Source organism: Syzygium oleosum, unplaced genomic scaffold (genome assembly GCF_021117445.2).
Source record: "Syzygium oleosum isolate NSW1041296 unplaced genomic scaffold, Sole_v2.1 Sole_v2.18, whole genome shotgun sequence".
NCBI classification, from domain to species: domain Eukaryota; kingdom Viridiplantae; phylum Streptophyta; class Magnoliopsida; order Myrtales; family Myrtaceae; genus Syzygium; species Syzygium oleosum.
In genome coordinates this window covers 5,597,291-5,613,827 of record NW_026607502.1, presented here as the reverse complement: position 1 = coordinate 5,613,827, position 16,537 = coordinate 5,597,291, and the positions used below count along the sequence as shown (strand labels likewise).

Sequence of the window (16,537 nt, the reverse complement as noted above, 5' to 3'; positions counted from 1 at the left end):
TCTCAAAACTCTTGCTGATTAATTTTGATAAGACTTTTACACTCTAGTAAATCATATCGCAACTCTGTTAACATTTAGACTCTGGCCTTAGTACTCAACGAATATTATCATATTATTGACGCTATTTAGACTCAGATTTCTTTCAAATTTTAACAATGTTTATCTTGACTACTTTACTTCCGCTTTAATTTGTCAAAATTTGTTAAAATCACCTATAGGTGATATTTTTGCTAGCTCCAACACAAAGAAATTATTTAAGACTTACGAGAAGATTCACGCATTATACTTCGAATTATGTAGAAAAATACATAGACAAGTTGCGATAGAATGCTAATTTAAATTACATCCATTTCGTGAGGTTGGCTAAGCCTTGAGCCTGGATTCTCGCAGTTCAATGAATAGCGTGAATTCTCAATTTTACTAGCACTAAACTGATGAGCAAACATCCAGAAAGGCGTTATAACTGCATCATTCGTTCAACGAATCCAAGACGCCATGAAGGATAATAACTGCATCTTTCGTTCTCTTAAGGATGTTGTCGCCATTGTTGTCTTCGTCGTATTATTCAAAATCTGAAGGGCGAAGTTGGAATTGAGGCTGACTGCTAGAGCAAAATTGGCAGCAGCAGCCCATTAGGAAGAGCGCTATCTTAATGTTTCTTTTCCAGCCATAACTTGTTCTCTTTTCTTTGGAGGACTAAGCCGCGTAGATACTGTGCATTGGCAGAACCAGTGCTTTGAACCATCTTAGAGAATGCGCTCGATTCATTTAACAGCAGATTCTCTGGAGTGTCGTGTTCTGCCACCTGAAGTGAAAGTTGAAAGCATCCCAATTGATACTTGCATAAGAAAATAGAAATGCAACAACACTGAAATGCATCAAGTGCCCAAAGAATCATACTACAGATGCATTTCTTGCTAGTACTGATGTATGCATGATGACTTCTGGTGGTGGAACATACTTGGCCGGCATCGAGCACAAGAACTCGATCGGAGTCAATGATGGTGTTAAGTCTGTGAGCGATGATGAGCATGGTGCAGTAGGTAAATTCTTCACGGATGGTTTTCTGGATGAGAGCATCGGTTCTGACATCCACGGCCGCAGTTGCTTCATCGAGAACAAGAATTTTTGATCTTCTTAGTAAAGCTCGAGCAAGACACAGCAGTTGCCTCTGTCCGACGCTGAAGTTCTCTCCGCCCTCAGAAACCTTGACAGAGCACAACCAACATCAAATATCAATGGAGAACTTTAACTTCACTTTTCTTAACAAACAAGAAAGAACCGACGGATGCATTCTAGAGTTGACAGAATAATGTGGAGCATGACATCCACCTCTTGCATATAGACCAGACCAAACATATATAAAAATCGACATATCAACTTCAATTAAGAGTTCAGACACTATAACATCTAACATATCTGGACAATGTTATAGAACGGATCCTTCAGCATTTCTTGCAGGTAAAACAAATCCAACATCTATACCACTTTGTCCAGTATACCACCAAGTTCGGTCCGTATTGACTACTCTTTTTCTCTGCCTTGTGGTCTATAATTTAGTTCAGGTGGAGGAAATTATATATTTAATGGAAATTCTGGAGGTATAATTAAATTTGTCTCACTTCGGAGACTTCTCTACTGAGATGAGCTAAAATATTTGTAATCATACTTAGAAGATTATTGCTTTTTGTTTCTCACCAATATTGTCTACATCTACTTTAACTTCAAAAAGTTTTAAAAACCATTTAAATTTTAACTACATAATTTGTGTTTTTAACAGTATAGGATACATCTTTTTTTGCCCTTGGATAGTGCTTTGCTGAAAATGCGCCGCATATGCATGTCAGACTTTTTTCCTGAATACACATTCATGTCGCTTGCCTTGGATTGATTCGACTCAATTTCTCTCCTCTCTGCCAAAGGGCATTAACGTAGTCGATTGTTATTATCACCGTCTCAACACTTGCATGCTTACCTCTAACAATCCTCGTCCTTCACGGTACAAATTTCGTAACTTAAATATGTTCCCCTTTAAAATTGTAGGTAACTACCGATAATTTTAGCAACATAAACCTGATTTCAATAGGAATTGCAATGATCCCTTGGATTAACTTTTTATATCTAGTAACTTTTTGCAAGCTTACCTCAGCATCCAGACCATAAGAGTTCCTCCTGATGACATCCTTCAAATGTGCTCTCTCCAAAGCCTCCCAGAGGTCAGCATCATTATGTTCATTGAAAGGGTCGAGATTGAATCTCACACTTCCTGCACAGAATTGAGAACAGAAAAAATATAACTCCAAAAAAAAAATGGAGTCTAAAGGTTAGTTTTGGTATATTGTGGAAGCTCCTCAGGTCACTTTAATGGAGCTCAGTGCACGCAGTTATGACTTATATTGTAGCCTTTTTCACATGAAATATCGGACAACTCATGAACAGAAAGTTGGTCAATTTTTATCCAGAATGTTCCTTGGAATTATACCAAAGTAGAAGGATAGTAATTTAAGACATTTGAACAGATTAGGACTGGTCAGCAGATAGTTAACGTCAAGAGAAAGCGACAGTCCAAGGGTAGTTGGGCAAAGAATTGGAATGCAAGAATAGTTGGTAGCTCTTGTGAATGATGCTTGGTCCAAGGAGAAAAGAGTTCTGGACCTTTAATATCAGACGTAATAAGTGAGAGAAAACTCTCAGCTATGAATTGGTTAGAGGACATAGCAATATCAACCAACGAGCAGACTGAAAAGCATGAACTTGTTAGCAGAATCTCCTACAGAATATCAGAGAAGTTGAAGGAAATGGGGGAGGGAAGAACGCCGCAATTTTCACAAACAAGTTACAGAGTATTTCACAGTGCCTACCCGAGAAAAGAACCGGTGATTGCGGTATGATGCTAAGGACTTTCCGCAAATCTTCCAGTCCTATTTTATAAGTGTTGCACCCATCGATCAAGATTCTTCCTTTTTCCAGCTCGACGATTCGGAACAAAGCATTTATCATGCTAGATTTTCCAGCACCGGTTCTTCCGACTACTCCCAGTTTCTCACAGGGTGCTGCCGAAAAGGACAATCCATGCAAGACGGGAGGAAGTTCAGGTCTGTAACGAAGGACCACATCTTCAAATTTAATTAATCCTGATGAAGGCCAGCTGGGAGGGGGCCGGTTGCTCTCTATTATAGCTGGAGCCTCAGAAGGCAATTCTATGTACACACCCACACGCTCTACGGCATTTAGACTATTCTCAGCATTGCTTGCTTGTCTCAGAACACTGCTCAAAAGGTTCGTTATATTCAAAATGTAGCTGAGGAGGAGACCCATTGTTGAAGCAAACACTGCTCTGTTTTCTGCTTTTCCGGTTTGCATGACTGCAAATGTCGCGGTCAACCAGATCATTATGCCTCCTAGTGTCTCCAACCTTATGATGAGCCAAATGTTGGAACTGAGATTGACAAGGGTGAATCTGATGTTATTGTCCATGGCCTTGGCGTTACTGGTGGCCAACCTATCATATGCTTTATATGCACGTATCGTTGACAAGCCGTTCAAGGCTTCTCCGAATTGCGCATAAACTGGAGATCTAGTGATTGAATCTAAGCGTTTCACTTCACGAGATATAGTCTGTTAACAACCACAAGGCAAACAATTAGAAAGACAATTATATCCAGACTTCCAAAGGACTTGGCTATGGGTAGAGGATGAAACGTGTGTTAGAAAAAAAGGTGCAGTTCTATTGAGCAATTAAAAGGATCTACTGTTAGCCTTGATGATTAATGTCCCCCTCTACCACAAAAAAATGACAAAAAGATGGAAAAAAGAAATTTCATTATTGAACCGTTGGTGCTATTTACTTATTCACTGTTTCATATGAAGGGAAAAATGCGTTGCTTTCTACTATAGAAGGATCATGGAAATTGCATTTCAGAGTTTCCACTATGAAACAATTAAATGGTGGCGCATAGTGTCACAAGCATAACAAAAAATGCAAATACAACATGAAATTGTCAGTTAATGTAGCAGAAGAAATGCTGACGCCACCTAGTGGGACAAGGCTTAGCAATTGTTGCTGTAAGTAGCAGAGAACATATTATTTTGCATGAAAAAGTATTATGGCCCGAACAAAACTGCACTGACCTGGTAATACAGATAGGCTGCATAAAACAAGATCAAGAGCGGCATTATGGCCCAAAGAGAGATTGTGCTCACAATTCCTATAAGCACAAAGGTCGAAAGTAGCTGGCAGACTTGGCCCATAAACATATTTACAAATCGGGCGATATTGCGATCAATGTCGCCTAGATCCTTGGCAAACCTGTTGATTATTCTTCCCATTGGGTTGGTGTGAAAGAAAAGCATTGGAGCTCCTAATATAGACTGAAGCATAGAATCATGCAATCCTTTTGCCGCATGAAGACTCGAAACAATTAACCAATAAGCATTAGTCAATGTCACGGTCACCTGATTCACAGAAACACGGGAGTCGTCACCCTTCAGTTGACATATACCCACATCCACCAAAGACTCTAAAATACAGAAATGTAGAAATATAGCAAAGCTAGCAAATAGTCTGTTTCATGGTATGATAACTCAGATTCTCTCTGAAAATACAACACTGTTTCTGCACTATAAACAAGAAGTTGTGAGCCAAACTCAAGCACTAAGAGCTAATGTGGTAATGTGGCTTTCCCACTTCATCAAGAATCAAAAAGAAATTATAGAAGCGCAAGCTACTGCCTAAAAGATAGCAACATTCGAGAAACTGAATAGGAGATCTATCTGCTGACTTGACATACCTGACCAAAGGACAGGAGTGTGTAGATTAATATGTAGAATCCTGGTCTGTAGTTCTCCGAAGTGCTTTGATGTGTCCAGAAACTCAACCACGTGCTACTTGAAATTCGAAGAACTTCAGTTAAAATATAGCATATAAAGAGTATTGCCACCACCCATAGGCCTCCCAGTGCCCCTTTGTACCTAAAAATACGAAAAAGGAAATCAGATCATATGCATGTCACAGACAAGTAGCATTATTGCTATGTAATTCAATATGGTCCAGATTTATGAGTCCTAACAGAAATGGACGGAAAATAGCATTTTACAAAACAAAACAGAGTGTTCGGGTTTTCAATATAAAGGAATTGGCGAATGCATGGACCTTAGGTGTTTATAAGCATTTAGTCATATGCGTGAAACATAGTTATTGTTAGAATAATTAAATATTAAACTACGCCTTCATCTAACAGCTTATGCTTTTAGAACAGTTGGCAGTGGTCCCATAAAATCTCACATGGTATCAAAGCAGGAAGTCTTGAGTTCAAATCTTACCAGGCCCCATTTGCCTCCCCAATTAAATATGTCCACGCTTAGTACTGGGCAAAAAGACCAAACTAAGTGTAAGGGGGAGTGTTAGAATAATTAAATATTAAACCACGCCTTCATCTAACAGCTTAAGCTTTTAGAACAATTGGTAATGGTCCCACAAAATCTCACATGCCTTCATCTAACAGCTTAAGCTTTTAGAACAGTAGGCAGTGGTCCCACAAAATCTCACAGTTATCACGTGGGAGAAACCTAAGCATTGCAGAAAAAGCTACCTAGAGACCTTTCGAGTGATGTCACGTGATGCTGAGCAAGAAATGTTGCACAAAATTACACTACATCAATATTGCCTCCATACTGTCTTGAACTTTCTGTTCAATATATCACATTATGTTTGATGTCATTTAATTGGCTTATTTGAACCCTAATTCCATTGTAGAGTTCAAGAATGTCTTTAGTTCATTAATTTCTCATCGATAAATAAGCCTATTTCGTAAATAATCTGTCCATACAACAGGTGTTAGAAGATGAAGCTATATCATGCATTTTGGTACCTCATCAAGACTTTCCAACTCACGATGCCTGTTTCCCGTTCCTCTTGCTTAATAAGTACCGTCTTCCCTCCTTTACCTTTGTTCCCATGACCTTGATCTTTTGGCAATTCGTTAACAATGCTGTTAGCTGATGGTTTGGATGTTTTCTCCTCTACATTTTTCTTCTCCCCCTCCTCATCCTCTTCTGTTTGTTCCTCCATTTTTCCTGCATTCGCCATAAGTTTCTGGAACAGTTCCCCGCTTCTAGAGAGCTCCTCAAAAGTTCCCTCCTCTTTGACCATTCCTTCATGAATCAAAATGATCCGATCCACTTGAGGAAGAAAATGTAGTTGGTTGGTGACAAGAACCCGGGTCTTTTCTCGCAGCTCTTCCTTGATACAGCTATTGAACACCTGTAGTTGACTGTGGATTAGTATAAGCTAATACAGGAATTGGCCTCATTTTTGAAAATTCAGAAAAGAGATCCTACTGAATGGAAGATCTATAAGTATGAAACTAAAGCTCACTTCAGAGTTTGAAGTGAGCAGTTCCAGGTTCCATGGAACCTGCCCGTTGAAACAGGTTCCTCATTTTTTGGAACCTAGAATCTACCCTGCATACCTTGGAACCTACCTGTCAGAGGTTCTAGGATCAGTTACAAGGTTTACCCAGGTTCCACTTGTATGATTAATTGAACGATTGCAATAAATCATCACCTTTAATGATCACAATTTGCTGTTACAATCCACTGACCACGACTTATATTTAGACACATGAAGAAAATGAATCATCAACAAAGTAAAAGTCTCAGTCATAAAATGGAAGCTCAGACTAGTGGTTCTAGATTATAAACTAATTATCGAATCCCATGGAATACCACAGGATCGCACGAAGCAATAGACTTAAAAAAATACAAAAACTTGTTTCAGGTTCGAGGTTCCACCTACCTAGAACCTGGAACTCACCCGTCAAAACAGGTTCTCCAATTTTTGGAACCAGGAACCTACCCTGCATATCCTGGAACAGACAGGTTCTCACCGGTTCGGTTTTCAGGTTCCAGGTTCTACCCTGGAACCATGCTCACCCCTACTTTAGACATGGAGAGCACTCAAGCCTAGGCTCCGATACCCCATGTTACTAAAAAAATAAAAGAAGCTAGTGAAACAAAGACAATAATAGAAATACCCAAATTTTAAGTTAAGAAGTCCCAAATCAGAAATGCTTAAGAGTATTGAAAGTACAAGATGTTACTTCGATTATCCAAAGATTGATTGCAGCAAAGGGCAGGACAGTAGGATCAAAATTCATATCCTCGTTTAACTGAAGCATTTGAGCATGCTTCGCACATAAAGCTTTCCAAGTATACAGGTAATTGTTGAAACCATATAACATCAATAACTACAACTGTGGTGATAAAAAGTGACAAATTCTGTCTCATGAGTTTCATACCTGTCGACCAACATGAGCATCTAGAGCACTTAAAGGGTCATCAAATATGTAAACATCTGAATTTGAGTAAACAGCCCTGGCCATGGAAACCCTCTGCTTTTGGCCTCCGCTTATATTAACCCCTCTTTCACCAATCTCTGTAAGATCGTGACCCTGAGGAATAAATGAAACAGATAATTAATGGATCACATCCCGTGTTAAAAGAGATTCTTGCAAAGCGCTGAGTTCCACTTAACTGGAAGCAAATCAAGATCATGCTCCAATTGAGTAACACTGACTGCCTTCCAATATCTTTCCGCTTCAAAGTTGGACCCAAATAATATGTTGTCACGGACCTGATATCACACACTAGGGATTAGGACACGAGATAAATTGACGATAAGGTGCCCAACATCGACAGAAAAATAAAAACAGCACTGTGCAACTTACAGTGGCATTGAAAATCCACGGCACTTGAGGGACATAAGCAACGGTTCCCCGTATAGTAACGCATGAGTTGGAGACAGGAGAGAGTTCCCCGAGCATTGCCGATATGAGAGATGTCTTTCCTTGTCCAGTACCACCAACAATAGCAACTAAGCTACCCAGTGGTACTTCCAGATTGATGTTCGACAGGGTGGGTTTTTCTGCCTGAAGTTAGCTGAAAATTTAGCCTCCACTTGAAATAAGATGTTGCAACAAAAGACTGGAAACCACCATAAATGACCATTTAGTTAGGCTGAATCATCGAATATCAGTTAGAAGTCACAGCTATGTAAACTCGAACCTTCAAAATGGTGGTAGAAGAGACGCATTCGCCTGGAGAAATTATGTTCTCCTCTGAATTTTGAGTTCAGTTGTTTTCCTCAGACATTTAGCAAGAGTAAATTTACCCTAAAAAATTACACTTAGAAATTAGCACAAGTTTCCTTACAAGATGGTCACCTTTATAGAAGTTGTGAGAGCACTCCTCACTTAACTAAATGCTTAAGTTGTTTAATGAATGTGAGGTTTAAATTTTGATTATGGCATTAACCAACTTCGGGGATCATATAAAAAATTTCATATGCCCCTATCCTTCAAACGCATCAGTGATTGTTACTGTTTATAAATGCATTTCGATGTTGCTACAACCCTTAAAACCTAGGCAATTTAGACATACTAAAGTCAATAGTTTATACACATCGAGAGAAGTTAGGTAAGTGATTTTGCCAGAAAAAATGACGCATATGTTTATATGACCTTTGAGTCCCATGAAAAGTGCCCATCCTTGATTAAAATCGCCGGCTCTCCTGGCTCAATCGGTGGATTTGGAACTAATACTCTCTCTTCTGTTAAAAATAGTTCCTCCAAACGTTGCAGGGAAATATTCGCAGAAACAACCTGGGACACAAAAGTAAGATTGGAAACTAAAAGATGACGAACAAATGTTTGCAAGCACAGTTATGATAAAATTGCGTGAGAAAGCAAAGGTAAAAACCGTACGAAGCACAAAACAGAAACTCTGACTCCTACTTTCTAAATATTGTAAAAGCTGTGTAATGAAGAGATAATCTGTTACAGATTTAGTTATCACAACATTGTTTAGCCTTCAATTCAATTATCACATTGATGTAACGGGTTTAACCTTCAACTTATTAAATTTCTGTTGTTTATTCTATTTCAACAACTAGACAATCACTTCAGGTTAAACGAAAATGTAGTATATGAGAAATGCTCGTCAAATTTCCACCAATATGATAATTTACTACAGTTCACCTTTGATATTCTATTTTGTTTATCTTGCAGTTTTATATTGTCAATGTGCATGATCACCATTATAAATGAACATAACCGTAGTTAGTGAAGTTCCGAAGATAGAAAGAACCTGAGACATCAAGCTAGGGAGCATGTCCAAAGGAAACCATAGCACTGCAAAAAGAGAAAGTGACGTAAACGCCCTCGCTGGTGTCAAATCCCCACCAAGCAAAGTGAATGTCCCAAATGAGACAACGGTTACGATGACAGGGATGCTGTTCAGAACAAAGCTGTTGAACTGCCACCAAAATTGAACTCTCAGACAAAAAGAAAACCATCTAGCATTATGGAAGGAGAAAATGTCATGTCCATTAGCTCTCATGCGCGCCTGACAAAAGGGGTCTAAATCCATTCGTCTACTGCTACTTGAGAAACAAATGGAGACTATTTTCATTGCACTGTAATAAGTCTGCTGATGCGAAAACAGCCAGTATAAGTCTATGACTACTCAGCTTACATGCAATGGGGAACAGAGTTCAGACCAGATGGATAATTTTAAACAGTAAACCAACCATCTTTCTCGACTTTACACTAACTTATTCTCATGATGTATGAAAAGAAATAGAGAATTTGAATTGCTTCAACAGGAGTACCTATGAAAGAATTACAACTGCTGTCTGCTTGGCAAGTTTACCACAGACAGAAATTCAAGGCAGTTTGCTCCATAGATAGAGTGTTTTCACAATTCTTTTTTAGCACAAGCAATATCATGCCACTGAGGTTTTTTAATCTCTCTCTCTCTCTCTCTCTCTCTCTCTCTCTCTCTCTCTGTGCACGTGCGCATGTGGGTATGTGGATGTGCATGTTGTACATGCGTACATATATATTTTATACTGATATAGAAATGTATACTGGGGGAAGCAAGAATTGTCCAACTGTCAGTACAGATGATACTTCCACGATCAGAAAGCATAAGATTATCTCAATTTTGATATAATCCATACCGCAGATATTAGTTGCGCCCTACGGAACCATGAAAGCTCATCACTTCGTACTTCTTGAACTCTACATTGGAAGCTCTTTTCCCAAGCATAACATCTGCAAGAATTCTTTTGATGAATTTGAGTCACTATAAAGCGAACCAAGCCATAGAAAATGTAGGCCAGGGCTTGTCGCTTAGTCAACATACTTCACAGTGTCCATTGCCGCCAAAATTTCGTTCATAAGGCTGACTCTCTTGTCAGTCCACTGCAGCCCTTCCTTGGTCAGTTTTTGCATTTTGCTGATTATGATCGTCTAATTCACCATGAAAATATTAGAACATATAAGACAATTGATTGACAGAAAGCAAATCAGTGATCATGATATAAACTATAATCCATGAGCTGAGAGTGACGATGTGGCATGGAAAACCTCATTTAGCTAACCACATATCGCATAATATAGAGATTGTGAATCTGGGAATTTGTTAATGAGCAATAAGCAGAGTAGGCAGAGATCACTAATTTTAACTCATGGAACTCTTTACTTGTTAGACCATTTCTTTGGTCACAATGACCATAAGAAATAATTGCTTTCATATGTTAAGCAACCAAATTCGGCTTTCCTAGAGCATCTGCTGTAGCACAAAGTGCCACACCAACATGATATTGTTGTATTAACAATACTACTGATACAACCATGCTATGTAGAAGTTTCGAAGGATAAACAACCTATACCTACCTAGATCAGAATGCCCCTTATAAAAATTAAAGTTAAAGAGAAGTTGGACCCCCAAATCAGCACAAATATTAACCTAACCTATATATGATTTAACTATAATTGGTAAATAATTAAAATAATCATGGACAAATAGGTATTACTGATGCTATAGAGAGGGTAACTTTCGAGGGAAAGAGAGAGCATAAGGTTACTTGCAAGGGGATCATGAGGACAAGCATGAGAGATCCAAGCAGCGAAGCAACGCCTAATTGCTGGTACAAAAGAACCATGGCAACAACAATACGAAACGGGGCCGACCATAAGTTGTGAAGTTGTCGGCATATTTGCTGAACAATACCAGGTGTCATGTCAGATGTAGTTCATAGAATGCAAAGTCAGAAGAGCGGAACATATGTACTGGGGAAGATGTAACCATAGACTTAACTAAATCACTTTGCAGCAATAAGAGAACTATGGTAGCAATGTCATAGACATGTCTGAGGTGAGACATCTCACCTCAAGTGTGTTAGCATCTGTGGTTATCATGTTTGTTATCTTTCCAGATTGAAACTTCTTGCGACCCTCGTGAGTAAGTCTCAAGGATTTGTGGAAAATGGCTGCCACCTACCAATAGGTTGAATAAGCTATGTTAATTGCTCTACTATGACAAATGATGAAGAACGACCAAGACTGAGCATCTGATACTGAGGATTTGTAAACATCTGGTAGAGTTTTTACCAAAGTTGACCTCAGCCTAAATCCTGTCCGAAATGAATTTTGCAAGTACTGGGCTTCGCAAAGCACACCGAACGACTGTACAGAGTTCAATCAGAAGTCAATAACATATCCAAAAACAGTAATTTTCACATATCTAATTGATGAAAGGACATAATCATGGAATAAGAACCCCATGCCAGAGGCACCAACAATTATAAGTAATGCAGAGAATGTTGGTATATGCAATAAACTTGAGTTACCATTTACAAAGGTGATAATGATATTTACTTCACATTGCACTATAAAAATTTAACAGTGTCTCCTAACATAAATCACAAACTTGACACAAAACAAAGAAAGGATCATACCACACTGACAAGAATAAACGAGGCACAGATGTAACCAATCCATGCAGGGTCCCCTCTTTGCATTGACTGCATGTTGAAAAGAAAGACGCATTAGGAAAAAAAAAGTCCGTTCCTGGAAAAGTAACCTGCATCTAACATAATCCACTGTGATGTTGAATGAAATACAAAAGTAAAAGGTCAGTCTATGAGCAGAATATTCTTCTCCATGGAAGACAGGGCAATTGAGAATTCAAGATAATGTACCCATAGAACAGAACAGATACGATTCTTATTGAACCGATCATAGTTCGTTCCTATAGTCACTAAACCATTTCTGTTCATTTGTTGTCCTGCGTATAGTGGAGCAGATTCTCTGTCACGACAATACAAGGAGCACACTGAAATAATTACTAGAAAATCACATTTTACCCTAAGATAAACATGTTAACTCTGTTTCTGCCTGGGTCTCCCTTCCCTGTCAACAATTCTTCAAGTTTTCCATCCAAAGTTGGTCTTTCGAACAATATTCTAATCATTTCAAGAGGAAGGTTCCATGGAAACAATTTTCCACTATGAAGCACATGTTTCTAGAAGACAAAAATTCACAATTCTTGGATTTCATAAAAATCTTAAGAACAGAGTCCAGCATTGATTGTAAAATTGATGCCTACACATTTATCTGAGAGAGAGAGACAGAGACAGAGAAAGAGTAGGAACAACTTACTTGAAGGAGGTAGTTCAGCAATGTGGGCCCTGCAAACTCGGAAAGATCGCTCCCAATCTGTAGTTATTCATGTTAGAAAGAGTTACTAAAGCTTCCAATGAGCATTGCATATCGAAGCGAACAGTATGCTCTTGAAGGATCATTATTATAGTGATCGCTCAAGCTTGATCACGAGACAAAGCCTCAGAGACTGTCCTTTAGATACTGCTTTTCTTCTTTCAGATTCATGAGCTTCTAAGGTTCTGCTCAACCAAACTTAATGTAACGGGGCATGCATAGTATATGGCCATCATTATCCTACTAGGAAAGGAGATGACATGTGATTGAGCATCCATTCACCACATCTAAGGTATCTGAACATTTTGGAATGAGTCTGGCGATCAATGAGACCTTGAAGGGTAATTATGATACCTTAAAGAAGCCTCCCAACCAAAACCTGAAGCAAAGCATTCAAGTAAAATGAGATGGGGAACATTCAAACAATGAGGACGCTTACGAAGAACACCATACAGATGTCAGTGCACTGTCAAATCAAAATTGGAATACAATGGGACATAAGATTCAATTCAGCTGATACATACCTTCCCCCAAGGCTGCTGTTCAAAGCTCTTAAAAGCCATGGTTTGGGCCTTTGGGACTCTTTGGCCCAGCATTTCTTGAATCTGGAAAATAATATACAATTGCAATGCTTTAGGAATGTATCTGAATACACAAAAATGTTGGGAATACTACTAAAGAAATTGACTGACGCGAACCTTTTAATCAGCGTCTCAGTCTGATCCCAAGAGTCTAATTTCCAAACATCCTTTTCAGTAATTGGTCTTTTGTAGCCTTGCTGCATAAGTGGAGACACCCACCCAAAGTATATCCCTTATAGAGAGAGAGAGAGAGAGAGAGAGCTAGTTAATTAACGATGAAGCAATAAGCAGTTAATTAATAGAATGCTAACCAAAATCCAACGTCCCATTTCACTAGACCCTCAAAGAAATGTCTCATCTCACTTTTATTTTCAGGCTTGCTTCAGGGAGGAAGAGATATGTGAAAACAGGGAACCAACGAATGCCACCATCAGAAACCAAGCAAAAAAAAAAAAAGCAAATTGGACTCATTAAGCAGACAGAATCTGACAATTTCAATTTATAAGCTAATTATCAGTGCTTATTAGAGAACGGCAAGCAGTTCTTTGACATGTCAATGCATGAAGACTAGCTGAATTAGTCTGGTCATATGAAAAAACAAGCAGAACCGTTGATAAGAAAAATGAAGTTCGAGTATTACTCACTGGAAAATAGGTTGACATGCCTTTCAGGACAAGCTTGCTCCTCTCCCGGAAGAGCCTCGTATTCAACACTACCAAGAGGCTCGGTGTGGATCGTAGTATACCCTGGATAAGGGTCCAGATTCGGAACATAGACAAAAAGAAGAATCCCAAATATAACCTACATCAAAGAAAGCACAAAAAGAAGAAGATTTATTCAGGATTCTTTAGATCAAAGTAACCAATGACATAAATAAATCTCACTAATTGACAAAATAAGTGATTAATTGATGAATCCCATCAGGAGCTGTCTGTTCAAAGGCTAGCAAAGCTATAAACAGATGAGTCAGGAGTAACGGTTTATTGAAAGAGACATAACCTGGCAAAAAAACCATGCTGATGTAGAGATATAGTGCAGACCTGCACAAGTAAAAGAAGATGGATATTGGGTCCTTCCTGGAACACACTGAATATGGATCTTAAACTCTTCAACAATGTGATGCATTAAAACAGAATAACCTGCTTCCAATAGGTTTTTAAGTCCCCAAGGGAGATTTCCAATTCTAGTATCTGATTGTGTAAGGCAACTAAACCAACAGCCTATTTAACCTGACACGTTTCAAATATATCCTCTGTGATGATTTAGCGATGACATAATTTTCAGTAAAGCAGTGCGGCTACCAAGGAGGAAAAATGCACACTCTAAAGTATTTTGACAATAGAAAAGTTAATTCTGTCAATTATTTTCCATCAATCTGCATAGTTCAAGAGAGAGAGAGCATCTAATAACATCACTATATTTCTCTACTTGCATTCAAGTGTATCATTAGGAGAATATGAGATGTACAAATTCTGAAGTATTAACAGTTATGTTAAATGTCTGCTGAACAATAAAAACTAACCTATGATGCTGATAGTGGTCTCTCATTGAGAGGATGAGATTGAGCATCACAGCTTGCCCCACCAGAACATAAATGAGTCCAAACTTCACGTACCACTTGAACTCCCGGATGTAAGCGTGCATTTCTAGGCCAATCATAACTAGCATGGAGCACCAAGCAAGAGACTCTATGGTTAACGAAACCATCTGCCAAACAAAAAAGAAGGTGTTGTTAAAAAGCAAATTAGACTCAGTTTTCCAGCCAATGTAAAACAGCATCATTTGAGAATGTTACAGACTGGTGTTCTGAAGACTTACAACATGACATAGATTGCAAACCATAGTGGCCAGACATTAGTCGGCAAACGGCATTGAAATTCGCGGTATGGCAGCAGTAGAAACAGAATTGTGGAATTTAAAAGTTAACTATAAAACTTAGCTGATTTGCTTACTCTGAGGGTTAAACTTGGAACCTACGGAAGTTGAAAAACTCACATGTGCAAAGAAGGATGTTTTCCGTAAAGTTCATTGCTTTTATCAAAAGATGAAGTTCAACATTACACAGAATGTTGCAGCAACGAGGAATGCTGTAGTCCCCCGAGGATTTACCGGTGCCAAGGTTCTTCCAAGAGAAAGCAGTGGAAAAAGAATAAACAAAAGGAGAGTCAATGTGCTAGTGAACAATTTCAGTCTTATGCTTTTTTCTATCAAATGCAAGTTTATTAACTACATATGGGACTCTGTCAATGTGCATGATCACACATTATACAAAAATAACCAGCTTATCAAGATTGTTCATCAACCAAAGAAATATTACGTGATTGTTGGAGAGTCGAATAGGTCCTCGAAACCATAAAATTCGTACCTCATATGGAAGGACAATAGTCTGACCATCCAGATTGAAAACCGAGAAGCCCATCACCAACCTCAGCAGGGGCTCGGCAGCACAGTAAAAAGAAAGCAATCCCAACATATAATTGTAGCATTTCGACCTCAGACGGTATCTCTGGACTTTCAAAGTCCTCTTGATCAACCAAATTCGGTAGCAGGAGAGACCCAGAAGAACCAAATGGGATATGGAAATGACCAAGGAATCAACGGTGCAAGGTGTGTATGCACCAAAAGCTCCGTCCGTGGTCCTTGCCCAAATCCCACTCGCCACTGGCCCGCAATACCAATCCAACAACTTGAAACCCATCTTTTAAGTAATTAAATGAGGAATCCGCTCTTAGTTCATCAAGGGTCCGTCACGATTTCTTCAGTTCTGAAACTTTTTACACTCAGAAGTCTCCATAAGCAAAAATTTCCCCTGAATCAATGCACATGTTCAGAAACATCCATCATGAATGCTGCAGGGAATTTGTAAGTGACGAAGTCAAGCAAGAAAACCTATTATGGCGAAATCACAAGGAGTCACTGAATTTATGTAGATTGAAAAGTGGAATGCAAGCAAAGTGACAGTCCATTGCTCTTTGTTCCAAACTAAAACACCAGTAAAATTTGCTCGACTTGAGCTTTAACAAGTCCACAATCACCAAAACAGTGCTTTGAGCATGACCCAAAAGAAATTAGAACTCCTATTCATTACAAACTGTCAAGCAATCGCCCTAGACAAAATTAGAAACTAGAAAGAACATATGACTCCACAAACACATAGGGAGAGGGAGAGGGAGAGAGAACCTGCAACACTCTAGAGCTGCTTCTCGTTGAAATGGCTCGTGAATTAAAATTATAGGGAGTGCTTAGAGTGTGACAACAAGAGTCAGTGTGTGAAATAGACCGTTAAGGCAGATGAATCATCACCAAGAAAAAGGGAAGAAAAAACAAACGAAAAAAGGAATGAAAGAATGGTCAAATGGGACATTTGAAGTTTGTGACAGTTTCCGAGGAAATAAC

The 16,537-nt window shown here is 38.8% G+C and overlaps 1 long non-coding RNA gene and 1 pseudogene across 1 annotated transcript; one reads left to right on the top strand and one right to left on the bottom strand.

The window, feature by feature from the left end:
• Positions 1 to 261: 261 nt before the first annotated feature.
• On the bottom strand, positions 262 to 16,301 carry LOC115687236 (ABC transporter C family member 12-like; annotated as a pseudogene).
• On the top strand, positions 8,601 to 9,805 carry LOC130140389 (uncharacterized). The gene is made up of 2 exons (XR_008818399.1): positions 8,601 to 8,749; positions 9,066 to 9,805. It is a non-coding gene; the product is annotated as an uncharacterized LOC130140389 (long non-coding RNA).
• Positions 16,302 to 16,537: the final 236 nt, after the last annotated feature.